This window comes from Rhinoraja longicauda, chromosome 2 (assembly GCF_053455715.1).
Source record: "Rhinoraja longicauda isolate Sanriku21f chromosome 2, sRhiLon1.1, whole genome shotgun sequence".
NCBI classification, from domain to species: Eukaryota; Metazoa; Chordata; class Chondrichthyes; order Rajiformes; family Arhynchobatidae; genus Rhinoraja; species Rhinoraja longicauda.
Window position 1 is genome coordinate 110,823,689 of NC_135954.1, and position 7,510 is coordinate 110,831,198.

Below are 7,510 nucleotides of genomic sequence, written 5' to 3' on the forward strand. Positions count from 1 at the left end.
AGCAAAGATAATAGAGCAGAACAAGATAGACCACGCGTACCTAAAACCGTAGTATGTCACGGCGCCATTTTAGTAGGCAGAAACTTGCAGAAACATTTAAAAAGAAAAATAACAAAAATCTGTGAATTGACAGATGAGATATAGTCTGCATTTTAATGGTATCATCACACATACTGTTCCCCCAAAACACTGATTTAGATTTAGAGATACAGTGCGGAAACAGGCCCTTCGGCCCACCGGGTCCGCGCCGCCCAGCGATCCCCGCACATTAACACTATCCTACACCCTAGGGACAATTTTTACATTTGCCCAGCCAATTAACCTACATACCTGTACGTCTTTGGAGTGATTACACTGCGAGAGGCATAGCGAACGGCGGGTTTTGCCTACTAAAATGGCAGACATTACGCCCCTTTACATACTACACTTCAGTATAGGCAATTTCAACGGAGTGGTCCATCTTGTTCCTCTAGTGTCTTTGGGTACAAGGGCCAGCATGGACATGATGGGCTGAAGGGCCCGTTTCTGTGCACTTACAAGCTTTTCCGTTTCGTTTTGGAGAGACAGCGTGGAAACAGGCCCGTCAGCCCACCGGGTCCACGCCGACCAACAATCATGCCATGCAATAGTTCTATCCTATATTTGCAAAAGCCAATTAACCTACAAACCTGTAGGTCTTTGGAGTGTGGGAAGAAACCGGAGCACCAGGAGAAAACCCACGCAGGGAAAACGGGGAGAATATACAAACTCTGTACAAACAGCACCCATAGTCAGGTATCACAAAATGCTGGAGTAACTCAGCAGGTCAGGCAGCATCTAGGAGAGGGGGAATGGGTGACGTTTCGGGTTGAGACCCTTCTCCAGTCTGAAGAGGGGTCTCGACCCGAAACGTCACCCATTCCCCCTCTCCTAGATGCTGCCTGACCCGCTGAGTTACTCCAGCATTTTGTGATACCTTCGATTTGTACCGGCATCTGCAGTTATTTTCCTGCACCCATAGTCCGGATCGAAGCCGGGTCTCTGGCGCTGTAAGGCAGCAACTCTGCCGCTGCGCTACGCTGTGCTGCCCACAATACTGGTTGACAAAATCAATTACAACACCGAGACAGGAAACACAAGAGACCGCAGAAGCTGGAACCTTTAGCACAACTCAAAGTGCTGGAGGAACTCAGCGGGTCAGGCAGCATCTGTGGAGGGAATGGGCAGATAATGTTTTGGGTCGGGACCCTTCTTCAGACTGATGGGAGGAGGAAAAAGACAGGAGGGGAGAGGCGGGGGCTGGTCGAAGCTTGGAAATACTGGAAAAATGTTCCCAATGTTGGGGGAGTCCAGAACCAGGGGCCACACAGTCTGAGAATAAAGGAGAGGCCATTTAAAACTGAGATGAGAAAAAGCTTTTTCACCCAGAGAGGTGTGAATTTGTGGAATTCTCTGCCACAGAGGGCAGTGGAGGGTAATTCACTGGATGAATTTAAAAGAGAGTTAGATAGAGCTCTAGGGGATAGCGGAATCAAGGGGTATGGAGGGAAGGCAGGCACATGTTACTGATTGTGGATGATCAGCCATGATCACAATGGCGGTGCTGGCTCAAAGGGCCGAATGGCCTCCTCCTGCACCTATTTTCTATGTTTCGAAGTGATAGACACTAACTGCTGGAGTAACTCAGTGGGAGAGATGGAATGGCTGACGTTTGGGTCAAGACTCTTCTTCAGACGAGAGTCAGGGGAAAGGGAAATGTGAGAAATGGACAGTGATGTAGAGAGATATAGAACAAATGAATGAAAGATATACATAAAAGTATTTAAACCTGCATCTGCAGTTCCTTCCTACACACTTGGCAAGTGATAGGTGGAAACAGGAGGGAAGGGAGGGGGGGTTGACAGTTGGGTGGAGTAAATGACAAAGGCTAGAGGTGAAAAAGAGACAAAAGTATGTCAGATTAGGAGTAGTAGTGAAATGTGAAGCTGGGAAATTGGGAGACGGGTGCAAGCGGACAGGAAGGGGAAAGAGGGAGATAAAATGGAAATGAGGGACTTGCGGATAGGAGATGACTGTACGGATGAGGGGAAAGATGCAGGAAGATTGGGGTGGGGCGAGATGGTGGGGAAAATGTGTGAGTACTGGATTAGTAGGGACGGGGGAAAGAGTTGTGGGACTGGGTGGTTATTACAGTACTTGAAATTGGAGAATTCAATGTCCGTACACAAACGAACACAGAGTCTGAAGAAGGGTGTCGACCCGAAACGTCACCCATTCCTTCTCTCCCGAGACGCTGCCTGACCCGCTGAGTTACTCCAGCACTTTGTGATACCACAGAGTGCATGTACCTGCACGAGTATTTGTGTGCAGGTGTGCAAGTCGTTCGGGTGCTCTGCTTTCCTCCCACAATACAAAGAGACGTGTGGGTCAGTGGGTCATTCGACCTCTGTAACCTGCCCCCCCGAGTCTGTCGAACCCAGGAGAGTCAAGGGGAACGAGGGGGGGAGCGGGTGGCATGCACATGAAACGGAGGGGAAAGTGGCAGGAGCTAGTCTGGGCTCGACGGGCTGAATGTCCCTCTTCCACGCGGCGGATGACGAAGACGAGGCTGCGTTAGAAACAGAGAAAATAGGTGCAAGAGAAGGCCATTCAGCCCTTAGAGCCAGCACCGCCATTCAACGTGATCATGGCTGATCATCCACAATCAATACCCCGTTCCTGCCTTCTCCCCAGACCCCTTGATTCCGCTATCCCTAAGAGCTCTATCTAGCTCTCTTTTCAAAGCATCCAGTGAATCGGCCTCCACTGCCTTCTGAGGCAGAGAATTCCACAGATTCACAACTTTCTGGGTGAAAAAGTGTTTCCACATCTCAGTTCTAAACGGCCTCCCCCTTATTCTTAAACCGTGGCCCTCTGGTTCTGGACTCCCCCAACATCGGGAACATGTTTCCTGCATCTGGCGTGCCCGATCCCTCAGTAATTCTATTTATTTCTGAAAAATCCCCTCTTATAGAAACATTTAAAAGGCGAGAGCTGCTGAGCAGGGGCCGGTCGGTCGGTGCGAGAGGTTTATGAGCAGCCAGGTGTATGATTACAGATGATCAGATTAGACGGTGGCCTTCGCAGCCCCACACAATGGGCGGCCATCGGTAAAGTCAACCGTTGCACTCCTGTTGTAGGCCAGCCGAGACTAAAATAACCACAGCAGAGGACACATTCCAATCCTCCTCAATCAGTGGGTTGGAGGCGAGAGGGCCTGTGCAACGTCCCACACGCCAGCTCAAATATCTGAAGCAACCTACCAACAACTAGAGAGCAGTCTAGTTTTTAGAGATACAGCGCGGACACAGGCCCTTCGGCCCACCGGGTCCGTGCCGACCAGCGATCCCCGCACACTAACACTGTCCTACACCCACTAGGGACAATTGGAGTGTGGGAGGAAACCGAAGATCTCGGAGAAAACCCACGCAGGTCACGGGGAGAACGTACAAACTCCGTACAGACGGCGCCCGTAGTCAGGATCGAACCTGAGTCTCCGGGCAACAACTCTATCGCTGCGCCACCATGACCGCCCTAAACCACTATCTACTTCATTGGAGACCCTCGGACTATCTTTGATCATACTAGGAAGAAATTGCAGATGCTGGTTTACACCATAGACACAATATTCTGGAGTAACTCAGCAGATTAGGCAGCATCTCAGGATAAAAGGAATGGGTGACATTTTGGGTCAAGCCCTTTCTTCAGAAGGGTCTCAACCCAAAACGTTATCCATTCCTTCCACCCAGCATTTTGTGTCTATCTTTGATCGGACTTTATCTTGCACTAAACATTATTCCCTTTATCATGTTTATTGTAATCATGTATTGTCTTTCCACTGACCGGTTAGCACGCAACAAAAGCTCTTCACGGTACATCAGTACACGTGACAATAAACTAAACTGAACTCAAGATAGACACAAAATGCAGGTGTAAATCAGCGGGTCAGGCAGCATCTCTGGAGAGAAGGAATGGGTGACGTTTCGGGTTGAGACCCTTCTTCAGACTGAGAGTGAGAGGATGGAGAAACTTAAGATATGGAATGGTACAAAGAGCATGTGAATATAGAATGGTTCATTGTTAACTATGGGGAAGGTGACACAATCAGTAAAGGCACACAATCAGTAAAGTTAATCAGACCGGGATTAATCAGAAATGAGTTGCAGAACGAGGGTGGGGGAGGGGATAGAGAGGGAAAGCAAGGGTTATTTGAAGTTAGAGAAGTCAATGTTCATACCGCTGGGGTGTAAGCTGCCAAAGCGAAATATGAGGTGCTGTACCTCCAACTTGCACTCTGACAGTGGAGGAGGCCCAGGACAGAAAGGTCAGTGTGGGAGTGGGAGTTAAAGTGTTTGGCCAACTAAACTCAACGTCTCCTCGTCACGGATCATCCCACGTAGCTCCGTGATAGAGGATGCAAGTCTGAGGAAGGGTCTCGGCCCAAAACGCCACCTCGCCCTTCTCTCCAGAGATGCTGCCTGTCCCGCTGAGTTACTCCAGTGTTTTGTGTCTGTCGTCAGTGTAAACAACTGGCATCTGCAGTCGCTTCCCACATTGTTGGTCACACATTAACCAGCATCCTGCAATGTTGGTCACACATTAACCAGCATCCGCAGTTGCCTCTGGCACATTTCTCTGCAATTTCTTGCGGTCTTGGACGGAGTTGTTCCCAAACAGTGCTGTGATGCATCCCGAGAAAACTGAATGTCGAGACTGAGAGGTTTTGTTTTAAATCCCCTCATTCGGAGTAAAGTTGACTTGATAAAACGCGTGAATAAGAGTGCGAGCACCAACACTGTCACACCGACCGTGCGCTGGTGACACCTTCGCACCGACAGTCACACCGACACTGTCACACCGACACTGTCACACCGACACTGTCACACCGACCCTGTCACACCGACCGAGCGCTGGTGACACCTTCGCACCGACCCTGTCACACCGACCCTGTCACACCGACCCTGTCACACCGACCCTGTCACACCGACCCTGTCACACCTTTGCACCGACACTGTCAATCCGACCCTGTCACACCGACACTGTCACACCGACACTGTCACACCGACCCTGTCACACCGTTGCACTGACACTGTCACACCGACACTGTCACACCTTCGCACCGACACTGTCACACCGACACTGTCACACCGACCCTGTCACACCGACCCTGTCACACCGACCCTGTCACACCTTTGCACCGACACTGTCACACCGACACTGTCACACCTTCGCACCGACACTGTCACACCGACACTGTCACACCGACACTGTCACACCTTCGCACCGACACTGTCACACCGACACTGTCACACCGACCCTGTCACACCGACCCTGTCACACCGACCCTGTCACACCGACACTGTCACACCGACCCTGTCACACCGACCCTGTCACACCGACCCTGTCACACCGACACTGTCACACCGACACTGCCACACCTTTGCACCGACACTGTCACACCGACACTGTCACACCGACCCTGTCACACCGACACTGTCACACCGACACTGTCACACCTTCGCACCGACACTGTCACACCGACACTGTCACACCGACCCTGTCACACCGACCCTGTCACACCGACCCTGTCACACCGACACTGTCACACCGACCCTGTCACACCGACCCTGTCACACCGACCCTGTCACACCGACACTGTCACACCGACACTGCCACACCTTTGCACCGACACTGTCACACCGACACTGTCACACCGACCCTGTCACACCGACCCTGTCACACCGACCCTGTCACACCGACACTGTCACACCGACACTGTCACACCGACAGTCACACCGACACTGTCACACCGACACTGTCACACCGACACTGTCACACCGACCATGTCACACCTTCGCACCAACAGTCACACCGACCCTGTCACACCGACCCTGTCACACCGACACTGTCACACCGACCCTGTCACACCGACCCTGTCACACCGACCCTGTCACACCGACCCTGTCACACCGACCCTGTCACACCGATCCTGTCACACCGACCCTGTCACACCGACAGTCACACCGACACTGTCACACCGACACTGTCACACCGACCCTGTCACACCGACACTGTCACACCGACCCTGTCACACCGACCCTGTCACACCGACACTGTCACACCGACACTGTCACACCGACACTGTCACACCGACACTGTCATACCGACACTGTCACACCGACAGTCACACCGACACTGTCACACCGACACTGTCACACCTTCGCACCGACACTGTCACACCGACCCTGTCACACCGACAGTCACACTGACACTGTCACACCGACACTGTCACACCTTCGCACCGACACTGTCACACCGACACTGTCACACCGACCCTGTCACACCGACACTGTCACACCTTCGCACCGACACTGTCACACCGACCCCGTCACACCTTCACACCGACACTGTCACACCGACCCTGTCACACCTTCACACCGACACTGTCACACCGACCCTGTCACACCTTCGCACCGACACTGTCACACTGACCGAGCACTGACAACACCTTCGCACCGACCCACCTTGTGTGTAGTTGCCACCCATTATGTCACCGCATCGCTGCTCCCTGCTTCCTTCCTGGTTTGGTCGGGTCGCCTCCACAGACTGCTTCCTGCCGTCCTTCCTCATTCGACGCTTCCTCTCGCCGGCGCACACGCTCCTCCCCCAGGCTAAATCTAAACGCGCCCTCCATCCACGCCGGCCGCGCACGGGGGCATTTCCGGAAGCTTCCTGTCTGCATGGGTGAAGCAAGCACTCTACATTGTTCACACTCCCGACAGTCAAACTCACAGGTACAGTGCACTCACATCCAGCCCGCCCCCTCTGACCACACCGCTCCACCCTCTGACCACACCGCTCCACCCTCTGACCACACCGCTCCACCCTCTGACCTGTCCCTGACCATCCCCTGGTGTCGACTGTAATCCTGTATTGTCTTTCCGCTGGCTGGTTAGCGCGCAACATGAAAGCTGCCCACTGTACCTCGGCACACGGCTCGGATAGAGTGGATGTGGAGAGGACGTTTCCACTAGTGGGAGAGTCTCGGACGAGAGGTCATAGCCTCAGAATTAAAGGAAGTTCCTTTAGCAAGGAGATGAGGAGAAAGTTCTTTAGTCAGAGGGTGGTGAATCTGCGAAATTCTTTGCCACAGAAGGCTGTGGAGGCCAAGTCAGTGGATATATTTAAGGCAGAGATAGATAGATTCTTGATTAGTGCGGGTGTCAGGGGTTATGGGGAGAAGGCAGGAGAATGAGGTTAGGAGGGAGATACAGATCAGCTATGATTGAATGGTAGAGTAGACGATGGGCCGAATGGCCAAATTCTACTCCTATCATTTATGACTTTATGACACATGACAATGAACTAACCTAAACTCAAAATGCTGGAGTAACTCAGTGGGTCAACTAAACAAGAGGCTACTGTGCCCCACGCCTGTCTACATTATAATAATAATAATAATACATTTTATTTATATAGCGCTTTTCATATA

At 52.0% G+C, this 7,510-nt stretch overlaps 1 pseudogene across 1 annotated transcript in view; it reads right to left on the reverse strand.

Annotated features, from left to right (window-relative positions):
- Positions 1 to 7,510, reverse strand: part of LOC144610807 (maestro heat-like repeat-containing protein family member 1) — a 32,566-nt pseudogene that overhangs the window by 22,371 nt on the left and 2,685 nt on the right. The window contains exon 2 of the transcript XR_013549452.1: positions 6,543 to 6,754. The product of XR_013549452.1 is annotated as a maestro heat-like repeat-containing protein family member 1 (transcript). The remainder of the gene's footprint in view (positions 1 to 6,542; positions 6,755 to 7,510) is intronic.